At 38.9% G+C, this 13,497-nt stretch overlaps 1 long non-coding RNA gene across 1 annotated transcript in view; it reads left to right on the top strand.

Moving 5' to 3' along the window:
• The window catches only part of LOC120884110 (uncharacterized), a 75,169-nt gene that overhangs the window by 53,335 nt on the left and 8,337 nt on the right, over positions 1 to 13,497 (top strand). Inside the window, exons 2-3 of the long non-coding RNA XR_013430536.1 lie at positions 12,150 to 12,296; positions 12,780 to 12,936. This is a non-coding gene — a long non-coding RNA (uncharacterized LOC120884110). The remainder of the gene's footprint in view (positions 1 to 12,149; positions 12,297 to 12,779; positions 12,937 to 13,497) is intronic.

The raw sequence follows: 13,497 nt of genomic DNA, 5'->3' as shown, positions 1-13,497 counted from the left end.
GTGCCACTGAGCCCAGCCCTTCCTTAAGTTTGATGACTCTGTTCTTCCTATGTGACATGCTGACTCTTGGGCCTCATTTTATCTGATATAATTAAGACAAACAATAAGACTCATGGTTCTCATGTAGCAAATGCTTTCTAAGTTCTAAGCACTGAACGTTACCATCCAGGTAAGTTTTACAGCTAGCTACCTTAAGGGGTCGGTGTTATTAACTCTATTTGGCAGATGAGAAAGCCAAGGATCTGAAGAGTTTCCTAAATTGAACAGAGTGCCACAGCTACCAGATTGTGTGGCCAGGACAAAAACAGGCCTGCCAGGCGGTGCACATGCAGGACAGGTGGCGCTTTTTTGCCCTTGCCTCGACCTATGATCCCTTTTCTTCACTCCACATACTTTCTTGGAAATCTTTCACTCCAGGACATGCTTCCTCTACTTCCTAAATGTTAGTGGCTCTACTTCTGTCTTGAACTCTAGACCCCTGTGTTCAACGGCCGAGATGTGCATTGTCACCTGGAAGTGCCTCAGGCCTTCCCACTGAGTCCTCCCGTCTGTCCCTGCCTCTCTTCATCGCCTCACCACTCATGCTATTGCCTGAGCCAGAAGCTGAGAATGGTTTGTGTAGCTGGCCTTCTCTCAGCCTGCTCTACATCCAAACACAAGGACTCTTCCTCCTAAAAATCATCTCTCCCATCTCCCCCATTCCCCTTCTCACAGCTTCTACTTGAACACAAGCTCCAGGCTCCTCTTCTTTGGCCCCATCCAGGACTCTGCCCATCTACTTTCTGCCTTCCAGTCTTGGGACCTCTGTCTCATTTGCACCTTGAGTTGTTCTATATCAAGTCTGATCACTGCGTATTGTTCAGAGTCCTCCAGGGATGTAGTTTCCTTAGTATTTTGTTGAAGCAAGGGAATCCTGTTTGCATTTCTCTTATGAGAAAGCATCCTATACAGAACAGATGAAAGTAGAAGGCATTGACCATGTCTGCTCTGCCTTTCCTTTCTTCCCTTAAGTGGCCTCATTCACTCATTCATGAATACATATTGACTGTGTATGAAGGATGTGCAGGTGTTGTTGTAGGCACCAGAGCATAAACCAATGAGCAATGATGAACATGAGCACCTGACTACCTGGAAGTTACATTCCAGCTATGGCAGACACACAGGACATAAGTGAGAAAATCAGTAAATACAGGTACACTTTAGGCTGAAATTGTAGCTCTGTAGCAGAGCACTTGCTCACATGCATCACATTTAAATAAATAAAAGTCCATTGACAACTAAAAATATATTTTTAAAAAAGGTAAATTGTGTCACATGGTGATAATCATGGTAAAGATTATGAAAAACTTGAGTGGAGTAGAGTTTGGCACTTAAAATAAGGAGGTCAAGGACGATCTCTCTAACAGTGTGGGATTAGGTCACAGACTTACCTGAAGGAAGAGACACAGGGGCATGGACACGTTGGTGAAGAGCTCCTTTTTACTAGGAAATGGAAACACCAAAGCCCTGAGGTCTCAAAGCTTGGAGACCAGGGTGACTGGAGTGGAGTCGGGAGAGGTCAGGGGCAGAATGTGAGATTGTGGAGGTACAGGACCAGTGGGGTTGATCCCAGTAGACGTGGCGGCCATTATACAGACTTGGATAAACCTGTCCTGCAGTTGTTTTGGGCAGAAGATCAACATGACATCATTTAGGTTTTAAATGTAAAAGTGGTGTATTGACATGAAGCTATGGGAGGCAAAGGGGGAAGCTAAGAGAGAATTCAGGTGAAGCTGTGCACAAATTCATGGTGAGAGATGGTGCAACCTGATCAGGAGGGGAGCAGAGAATGGGCTAGATGTGGCTAGATGAAGGACAGGTCCTCAATGGAGAGCAGACTGGAGTTTCTCATGGAGTGGTGGCACCAAACCAGAGCACTGTTTGGAGACTGAGTCTATGAGATAAACTTCTGCACACCTTGACAAAGTGGAGAGCAGTTCTGGTGATAGGTCCTCCCTCCACGTCCAGCATTGGCTCTTCCCATCCCGACACACCATGAGCTTCTGTGATGCCTGTCATGTCAGCCCACCACCCTCTTCCTAGCCTCATACTTTGCATATGTCCCCTCTTCCCAGAGTGTGACCTCTTTGCAACCTTCACCTTAAATTCCAGCTCAAAATGCCACTTCCTTTTTGTAACCTTCTCTTTATTTCCAGATCTGTCTAGAAGCATCTTGTCTGTGCTTCAATTTATTGTCATCATCCCATTAAAGTCATACTTGGAATACTATAATTAATTTCTGTTTTCTCCCCTAAATCATTAAGTTTCGTGAATGCCCACACTGAGTCATTTTCTCTTGCTACCATAAGGCTGGCATGCCATGGGTGCTTAGTAAACATTTACTAAATGGTAAATGAATGCCTATTAATTTCGAGACTCATTCCAAAATGTGAGTAGCATTTAAACTGTGAGCGCAACTTTAGCCATAAGACCCTCAGGACTAAAATTTTCTCTAGGTTTACCTATGATGTGAGCGCTGTTTTGCAATGTGAGTCCAGGATAACAGTTGCATGTTTGCGTTTATGAGATATATATATAAAAAAAATGTTACAGAGTTGGGGACTTCCAAGAAACTGAGAGGTCTCCCGTTAAGCCCCAGTTCTTTCAATCAAGACAGAAAGATTTCAGACATGTTGCTGAGTAACAGAAATGAGTTTATTGAAAAGGGAAAGGGCTCACTCTCAAGGGAGTACCTCTCCTGCACTCCAGTTTTATTGGGGATCCCAGAAAAATTTTCAGAGAGTCCTGCCCAGGTCTACTCTTGACTTTTGATGGACAACAGCAGGGTAACATCAGACTTTCAAATACCTACTGTCAGGGAAACTCTAGGTCACCTTGGCCCATGCTGATCAGTTCTATTTATATTCTTGACCATATGTTCTTACAGATTTTATGGTTAGAAGGAACTATCCTTACCTTTTAGAGTTTTAGGATCTAGTCACAAAAATCTTCCCCTTCAGGGTAACTTGGATTACTCTTTTTTTTTTTTTTGAGAGAGAGAGAGAGGAGAGAATTTTTTAACATTTATTTTTTAGTTTTCGGTGGACACAACATCTTTATTTTATTTTTATGTGGTGCTGAGGTTTGAACTCAGCGCCCCACGCATGCCAGTCGAGCGCATTACTGCTTGAGCCACATCTCTAGCCCCAGATTCCTCTTATCAACATTATTTTGGGCCTGCATTTTTTTTTTCTGCAGTGAACAGGTAGTTTGCTGAGAAATGTGACATTTCCTGTCCACTTAGGCTGCAGGTAAATTGCTTCTTGGCAAAGAAAGCATGTGGGAATCAGCGCAGTGGGCCCATTTTATAGAATTATTCTCTTAACCTCGTGTTCCCACCGTTCTCATTTGTCTATTCCCTAACAAAGTATCCCACAGGATTGTCTCCAATCCCTTTCACCCCAGTACGTTCTTTGAACTGGGAATACAGGAACTGGAGGCAGCCTGGCATTGAAGGAACATGAGCCACCTGCTGTTTGGGACTCCTGTGCCATTTGGGAAGTTTTTGAAGTTAAATAATATCGTTTACATTGATTTGATGCTATAAAACCTTTATATTATGCAACATTTGAAAGATATATGTGGGATACCACCCAGTCTCAATAAGCCAGAAATGATCCCACATTAACAGATGTACCATGTGGTCCCTGGCCCATGGTTTACACTGGACATTTTGCCTGAACTACAAGATTTCTTTAGAAATGGGTACCTCTGCTTTTAATTTAAGCTTTGGCTTGGCAGCATGGCCCAGGTGTTATTTGTATAACCTCATACCTCATGGTTTTTCTAAAGTAAAAAGAAAAACAATACTCGGATGAAAGACTTCCATTTCACAATAAAACTCACAAAAATATATGGTTAGCTCCACTTCACTTGGCCAGCTATTAGTTCTGAGCAAAGGCTTTGTGGAAAGTTAATTTCCAATGTATTTTTTAGTAGATATTGATTTAAAACCAAGGAATAATAGGATGAAGCAGATTTGAAGTAGGATCTGCATATTCTTAAGAATGAGAAATACAAATTATTATGTGACTGTTCTACTCAGGCAATGTGTTAGACACTTCACATTTTTTTTTATCTTGTTTAATTCTGACTACAGCTTTTCAAGGTACTTTATTCTTGCTTTCCAAATGAGAAATTATAGGCTTAAGGTCACATTGCTAGTTAGGAAAAAAGAGCCAGTTTTAAAACAAAGTGCTGTCAAATTACAAAGTTCTCTACACCACACACTGATGGCTTCCTGCTTTAGTTATTTCGTACAGTGAACACTTTAATTCCACAAATATATGCACTGTTTAAATAAGATTTTCATAGTGTTTATAAATTATTTTTGAGTTCCATGACCTTACCTCTCGATATGCCCCAGACACGCCTGGTTTATGTCCATTGCCTTGGTGAAATTATTAACAGCACCACCTCTCACTCTCAGAATCCCCCATTCTGGAAGGTAAATTATATGGTCACCCTCTCTTGGAACTTGTAGATCACTCTGCTTATTCAGTTGCTTCCTGATGACTCCTTCTCCTAAGCTCTGGGGAGTATTTCCAACTTAGCTTCCTAGAACCATCTCTATCTTCAGAAAGGCAGGAGAAAAATATTCAAACATAGTCATTATACTATGAAATCAACAAGACAATGCAAGCTGATTTTAGTTCACTGAACAGATTGACTGAAGATTGTTCCAGTTGTTCATCTGGAGAACCAGATTTAAAATGTGTTGTGCTAGAAACTATGGTATTTTCAAAAGAGAACTCTCTCTATATATACACACTTATGTAAAGATATGTATATATATGTATATATAAATTGTGTGTATATACACACCACATACACATGCGTGCACACACATACACACAATCACAGTGGAGTGCCGCTCTCTGTAGTGCTGGCAGTTGGCAGGCAGAGTCTCTGAGAAATTCAAATGAGGAAGAAGTTGATTCTCCGAGCCCCATGCAGAAAATAACTTCTATGTCTCTTGAGATTTGGGAGCTCTTCTTTGATGGCAAAGCATGCTCCTGCTCAGGGTTATCCAGGTCTGAGGCTAGAGAAGCCAACCTTTCTTTTGTCTTCGTAAGCCTGGTCATGAGAACACAGATATGAAATAAATCTTCAAAATGTGGACTAAGCAATACCCCAAAGCCATTTCATCCTTCCTAGCCACTGGCTTGCCTTTTAAGGGTAGTCATTCTTCATCTGTGTGAGTTGGTCTTGTGGGACTCCACTTCCTGTTTTGCTCTTGCTAATTGAATTCCCCAGTGGGATGGATGAAAGCATTTCTGAGCTGGCTGGAGAAGGGAAGAACACAAATGCATAAACTGTAAATACTGATGACAACGGAATCTCATCCCTCCTGTTGTTATTTATTTTGAGATTTTTTTTTTTTTTTTTTTTTGCTGGGGCAATAGTTTTACGTTTGACATTTATATAGGTCACAGTGAGCTAATAGCCATCTGCCATCTGGGGACTCTTTTATAATGAACATTATGGAAGACTATGGAAAAATTCTCTGGCATTTCTGATTTGCACACAAGCTGAGATGGGGCTGGTCTTTACAATATGCTATTTCAGCTCACATTAGTCATGAACTCAAGCGAGGGACTCACTCAGATTCATACTCAGAGGTGGTGGCTGGGAGCCTGGGCTGGGCTGAGCTGAAGCTAATTTCTTCATCATTCTCAGATATAATTTTTTGGCAATAGGATGACTGGACTTCAAGCTCAGGGTTTCAGGGAATTTTAAAATAGATCTAATGGTCCCTGGGCAGGACAATGGAATTTCTATGAATCCTGATAAACCTGTGCTATAGTTTGAATCTTAAATGTCCCACAAAAGCCCATGTATTAAAGGGTTGATCACCAGGCTGTGGTGCTATTGGGAAGTAGTGGAACCCTTAGGAAACAGGGTCTAGTGGGAGGAAGTTAGTTTATTAGGGATGTGCCCTTGAAGGGATATTGACATTCCAACTCCTTCCTATTCTCTCTTTTTCCTGGTCACCTTGAGGTGAATAGGCTTACTCCAGAGTGTGTTCCCTGCCCTGATGAACGCCTTACCACAGGCCCCAAAGCAACAACCTATCTGAGAAAGGTATGAAACCTCCAAAACTATGAGTCAAAATAAGACTTTCCTCCTTATTAGTTGATTATCTCAGGTATTTTGTCACAATGACAGAAAACTGTCTGAAGCAGTTTGCTTTATGCTTTCAAACATGTTTTACTACATGTGGATGGAAATGGAGGTGGGTATAAGAATAACTGGAGGAGAGGACAGCTGACTTCTGATCCTTACAAAAGATGCAAATACTGCATATAATAATCCCTATTTTCTATCTTCATAAGGGATGTATTGGATGTATTAGTTCATTACTATAATGATAAACCTAAAACAGATTACTTTATAAAGAAATGAGATGTATTTTGGTTCATGGTGCTGGGGGTGCAAGATCTAGGGTCCTTATCTTATCTGGCAATGACTTTCTTGCTGACACAGTCCCCAGGTGTCACAGAGCATCACATGACAAAATACAGGAACCATGCATGTCTGTATGTCTCTCTCCCTCTTCTTATAAAACCATTAAGATTTAACCAAGAGGGCTCCACTTTACAGTCTTAGTCTGATCTGATCACTTCCCAAAGGCCCCAGCTCTAAACAGCACAGTCAGATGTAGTCTCACCCTTTTAATTCCTCAAAATGAGGACTAAATTTCAATACATGAAGCCTTGGATGCACACTCAATCTACACCCAAACTCTAGCACTAGAAATTGAATTTTGGATATTCAAAAGGTTATATTATAATAATATAATAAATAATATTATATTAATAATATATTATTAATTATTATTTGTTTAATATTAATAGTATATTAAACAAAGAATGGGACATTAAGCATCAATGATTCTCTCTCTCTCTCTCTCTATATATATATATATACACACACACACACACACACACACACACACATACACACACACATACACATATATATGTATGTGTATGTGTGTGTGTGTATATATCTATATCTATCTATATATCTATATCTATCTATATCTCTATATCTTTACCTATCTACATCTAGACATAGATATAATGAAGGGAATACTCAACATTCTATTCCTAATGACATAATGCAACATCAGCTATAATCTTGCCAAAAGAATGAACCCTCAACCTGATCAGTCCTTTGGATCCAGCTGTTAATTTAGAGGAAATACAATAATGAAATGCATCCTGAGTTTGCAGTTGGCAAAACACAGACTATAAAAACTCTTCAGGTTTAATAGCCCAGATTCTTTAGCAAATGAACTATACAGAAAAAAAAAGGATAGAGGAGAGATCAGTATGTTAACTGATAACAAAGAGACACATTATAAAACTTTTTTCATTGATAAGATTAAACTTTACATGAAAGGATAATTATATGGTGTTTGAACATAAAGAAAATCAAGGACATGATTAGTGTAAATTTCAATTAGTATAAATTCCAACATAGCAGCTTTTCTTATGGGAAGGTAGGAGTTGTGACTGAGATGGAGAACATAGAGGGGTTTCGGGGTGGCTGAAAAAGTTTTATTTTCAGGCCAGGATATAAGATGCTTGCCTTAAAATATTCTAAACTTTGCTTTTTTTTTGGATGGTTTTATTTTAAAATAAGAGCAAAATAAAAAGAGGAGGAGCGGTAAAGAAAGAAAATGAAAGTGAAGTTTTACATGTATGCATAATCCAAATCTAGACTTTAAGTGTAAGTAAATGGAAATATGTCCCATTTTTTTTCCTAGAATAGCTCAACATCATCATGAAACTAGTTTTTCCAATACAAATATCAAGATGTTGCTTTTCTGGAGCTAATATTAAAGTTCTTGTGGAAAATATACATACAAATTATTAGGAAACAACAGAACAAAGATCTATGAAGATGACTAATCTTCTAGAAATTAGAAGATAATGCAAGATTTCTATACTTAATATATTATTGTACAAGCATGTGAACAGACACAAAGAGAAATGGCATGCAAAAGAAAGAAAATAATAAACTTGGGTGCATCTAGAGATTTAGTACAAACACGCATTGCTTAACAACAGAGATGCAATCTGAAATGTGTCATTAGGTGCCTTCATTATTGTGTGAACATCACAGAGCGTGCTTACATAGATGGATATCACATCATGAAGCAATATAATCTTATGGAACCACCATCATATATACAGTATGTCATTGACCAAGACATTGTTATGCCATTCATGACTGTATGACAAAGTTGGCATATCAAATCATTGAGCCTAATACAAACTTTTTAGTAATTGGCCTTGAGATTAGATAGCCATTTAGACAAGGAAAAATTGATCTATTTCTCACATCACACATAAAAATAACTTCAAAGGTATCAGAGACATATATGTAAAAGTTAAATTATACAGGTATTTTTAATAACTGAATTCCTCTTTCACCTAGTTTCAAGGAAAAGTTTTATTATTATAATTCAAAATCAAGATGCAAAAAAATTGATTAATTTGCCTCATGATAAATTTTTTAAAATGCAGGTCTGGGAGTATAGAACTCAGGGGTAAAGCACTGTATGCATAGCATGTGTAAGGCCCTAGCTTCAGTTCCTGGCACGGGAAGAAGAAGGCAGAGGAGGAAGAGAAGAGGAAGAAGAAGAAAGAAATGCATAACAGAAAACACCCTGAGCAAAGTCAGAAGACAAACAGCAAATTGGCAGGAAATATTTGGAACATACACAAAAAATAGTGGACACATGTACAAGCAACTCTTAAAATTGAGGGGAAAACTATCCAAATTCTATAGAAAAAAGGTCAAAACATACGTAGACAGACAGAAATTAAGCAAATTGTTTTGCAATACAAAGCTGTGTATGACAAAATTGGCCTACCAAGTGATCCGGGATAATGTAAACTTCTCAGGAATGGGTTCTGCAATAATTGAACATGAAAAAGTGTTCAAGTTCACTTATAAAACTGCTCTGAAATACACTAATGTACTCTTGGCCAACTCACCAGGGAAAGAGACACAAACCATTGGTGAGAATGAAATGGCACCATCCTCATAATTAACATACTGTATTTGTGTATCCTTTTACCTAGTGATTAAGCCTACAGATGCACCTCCAGTAGTACAGCAGCACACCATAAGGCTAGACACTATATTTCAACTGCAAAAGATTAGAAATTATATAAATGCTCAAATAAAGGAAGTTTGTTGAATCAACTGGTATATTCACATATTTGAGGACTCAAAAACTAAAAAAGAATTAGATTTTTATAATCTGATATAAAATGAATTTTAAAGTATCGGTTAATGAAAAAATAAAAAGCAAAACAACACATAGATAGATAACTTTGTATAAAATGGAGAAATAAAAAATCATAATTTTTTTTAGTTTTTAGTTTTGAAATAATCTATATTTCTCCTATTTATTTTGGAAAAAGGACATTCAGACAGTATAAACCGAGGACTAATGACACCGATTATATCTGTGAGGGGTAGATATGGGGAAAAAAGCAGTGTGCAATGGATAGGAGAGAGGGAATCCCTTTTTAGGTATGCCTTTTCACATAATGTTTCCTTTTGGAATCTTTTTATTTCTCTACAAATTTAAAAATTAAGCAACTTGGGAGGCTGAGGCAGAAGGATTGCAAGTTTAAAGCCAGCCTCAGCAACTTAGAGAGGGCCTAGGCAACTTAGCAAGACCCTGTCTGAAAATAAAATATAAAAAGGGCTAGGGATTGGGGCTGGGCTTGTGGCTCAGTGGTAGAGCTCTTGCCTGGAATGTCGTGAGGCACAGGTTTCAATTCTCAGCCCTGCATATAAATAAAAAATAAAGGTCCATCAACAACTAAAACAAACAAATAAAAGTTTTTTTAAAAAGGGCTGAGGATGTGACTCAGTGGTTAAGCACCCCTGGATTCCATCCCAAGTACTTAAATAAATAAAAAAATAAATGGCACCAAAGAGGATGGGAGAAAGCTCTAAAACTGCTTGCAACCAGAAATAGGCAGCACTTTATTTCAATGGAATTCTACGACCACACTGAAGGGAATGTTTTATCCCACCACACTGAAGGGAACATTTTATTCCATGCAACTTTTCAACAAACTGTTGTGACTATATGTACCCTCTTCTGAAGAAAAATAATGCAAACATATCTTGAACTTTTCACAGTCATTGCTTTTGTAAGCATAGGGATACAGCCAATTTAAAACTATTTTGGTTTGTCTATTGTCCTATTGAGCAAATGAATAAATACATTGTTCTTATTGGTTTTGTGAGCTTGGATTCCCACTGTAAGGTAGGAAGACATAAACCTGAAACAGAAAAGATTCAGAAATATCATTGAAGAATTATTTTGGACTAAATGTATTTATCACTATAAGTGAACAATTTCAATCATGTATATTTACTAATTCTGTTTGCCATTAGACCCTTAAAATAATGGCATTCTCAGAGTAATAGAAACCACCCAGATCTTGTTTTCTGAATACTACTCTTCACTTAATGGAACCAAGACTCCTTAGAGAAAGGCTGATGGTAGGGATAGGGCAAGACAGAAGAGGTGTCTGGGACTACTTGTATTGACAAAAAGACAGAAAGGACTTTAACAAGGGGCCAGCAGGCACTTGCTAGAAGACAAAGGAGAGCTTGAAGAGGTTCTTCTAGCCAAATCTGGAAGAATTTGAACATCAAAGTAAATAAAGGCAGCAATAAATTATAATCCAATGAAGGAACGGCAAAAATATATCCTAAATCCATTGTGAGGATTGACGGAGAGTCGTCTACACACATGTCTGAAAGTACACCTTGTAAATTCTTACTAATTACAAAAGGAAAATAGTAATTCCACAGCAGAGAAGTCAAAGGTCATAATTAACATCATTAATAAAGGGCAAATAGACTTAGGGAGCTTCCAGATGTGGTACCCTGGGAAGAGCACCCTCAGGCAGGGATCACCCTCAGCTGAAAGGACAGAGCTGGGGTCTATTTGAGTGAAAACAGCAGTAATTCCAAAATGAGGGTCACTCTGTAAAAGAACTAGCCTGCACTCTGCCACAATGTCACCTTCATGAAAGACAAAGAAAGGCTGAGGCACTGGACAGATTAGTGGACTAAAGGGGCATGACAATCAAGTGCAATATGTGACCCTTGATTGGGTCCTGTATGGGAAAAAGGCCATCAAGGACATCATTAAGACAATGGGCAGTAGTTAAAAAATGAATTCTGGGGATTTGATAGAAGTATTGCATAAGTGTTAAATTTCCTGGATTTGATAACTAGAAGAGAAGATTCCTATGTTTACAAAATATACATTGAAGTAATAAGGGGAAACAGCCACAAAGAAAACTACTCAAAAATTGTTCAGAAAAAAAGGTGTGTGTGTGTGTGCACCATGTACAGTGTCAAGAATGGGATCCTAATTAGAATTAGTTATGCTCCGTGTATGTCTAATATGTCTAATACTCTCTACGGTCATGTATATCTAAAAAGACCAGATTAGAAAAATGTTTAAAAAAGAAAAAAATATAGACGTGTGTGCACAGGTTGACAGAGAACACAAATATGGCAACATTAAAAATTGATGAATCTGGGGCTGGGGGTGCAGCCCAGTGGTAGAGTGTGTGCTTTGCATGTGCAAGGGCTTGGAGTCAATCTGCAGCACTAAAACCAAGAAATAACGACAAGAAGAGCAATCTGGGTAAAGGTTTGAGGAGACCCTTTGCACAGTTCTTATAACTTCTGTAAGTTTTTAGAATTATTTTAATATAAGTTAAAACTAAATTCAGACTTTCTTTGTGGGAAATTGAAAGAAGGACAGTACAAAGAGTGGGTTGTTTTACTCCCTGTGAACACCATTAACGGTATTTGATGAAGTTTCATTGTTTATCTTGCACCAGAAACTGTGCTAGGTTTTAGTCTTTAACCTACTCTGTTCCCTCATGCCCCCCCCCCCGCAAGGTCAAGATGGCATTGAGTCATTTTTATCTCCTTTTGGGTTCAAAGTCTCTTTGAGACCCACTCTGTGCTCAATGTGTCTAAATGAACTAGATTCTCCCTAGTTCTAACCTTAATGATTCCAGTTCCTCTAATCCTTGTTGGTACAGTGCTTCCACGGCTGGATCAGGGGGCAGACTGCCACAAGGCCCTTTCACGGGCAGGAAGAGCAGCTGAGGCATAAGTTGGCAGGATCTTGCTCTTACAACCTGAACCATCATCTCTTTGGCTCTGGAGCTGCCACAAGACCTATGCAGGTAGGAGTCCCCAGCCACCTCCTCACCACAGGCCGTAAAGGCTAGTTTTCATAATTGGCATTCTGTATTTCTATTCATCCGTGTTTGCACATGGTTTCAAGAAACTGTAACTCAAACATTATGTTGGACATTGCTTCTCTCCCTCACAACAGCATGGGGAGTGGACCATGTGGGAGTTCCACCCTAAGCCTAAGCCTTGTAAAGAAAATAATAAAATGAAACCAAAGCCCCAATCAGCAAAAAGCAATTGGGATATTTAATTTTATTTTCTTTATTTTGAGTTTAACAGTTAGTCGCTGTTTCTGATTAAGAAACTTCTGAGTGGGAACAAGGGCCTTTAAAGAGAAACACATTATGTTTTGGCAGAAAACCTTAATGACTTAGAACATAAACCTTTGTGAAAGGAGCAGAAGGCCCTGATGTTCCAGGGAGGCAGTGACTCATGTTGGAACTCTCCATCCTGTTCTTTCTGCTTCCTCCAAGGAGCAGGAGGCCTGGAATCTCCTTCCCATATAAATTAGCTGGCTGCATTGTGTCGAAGTGAAGGCCTATTTATTTTGCTAGACTGAAGCCAACCCTGAACTTGATGAGAGTCCTGTGCAGAGATGAAGAGGAAGAGGCAGTGCTATCTGAGAATCAGGTGAATTTCTCTTGCAGGTTTGGGCAATAATGATAGATGGAGGACCACTGGAAGGCTTGTGGAGACCACGGGGGTAAATGTAGTCATCGGATACAATATTATCATTCATTCATCCTTTACTTAAAAAAAAAAACATTGAGAACCTTCCATATTTCAGACAATGATTTCAGGGACTGGGGATAAGGTGGTTGGAAAAGGTCCTCATGGGGTCTCTCTACAGTCTATCAGGACAAATTGTCTCACAGCCAGATAACAATACAGGGTGGGAGGATTTTGAAGTCCTACAGGAATATAGGAAAGCCCAAAATCCACTCTGCTGCATCAGGGGTTGGGTTGAGCCAATGGAAGTCTTTACAAAGGAAGTGATGTTGGAGCTGCTTCCAAAAGAATGAGTACAAGTCCATGGAGATGAGGAAAACCTGAACAAGTGAAAAAGACACGCATGAAAAACCAATGTGAATAATGCAATTGGACGGAATGACATAGGTTTCTATGCAGAGAAGGTATAATACAAAATAGGAAGGGTGGATTAAAATGTGATTTTGGAGGTCTTTGTATACT

This window comes from Ictidomys tridecemlineatus, chromosome 14 (genome assembly GCF_052094955.1).
Source record: "Ictidomys tridecemlineatus isolate mIctTri1 chromosome 14, mIctTri1.hap1, whole genome shotgun sequence".
NCBI lineage: Eukaryota > Metazoa > Chordata > Mammalia > Rodentia > Sciuridae > Ictidomys > Ictidomys tridecemlineatus.
The sequence above is the reverse complement of the archived record's forward strand: the minus strand, read 5'-3'. Positions and strand labels throughout refer to the sequence as shown.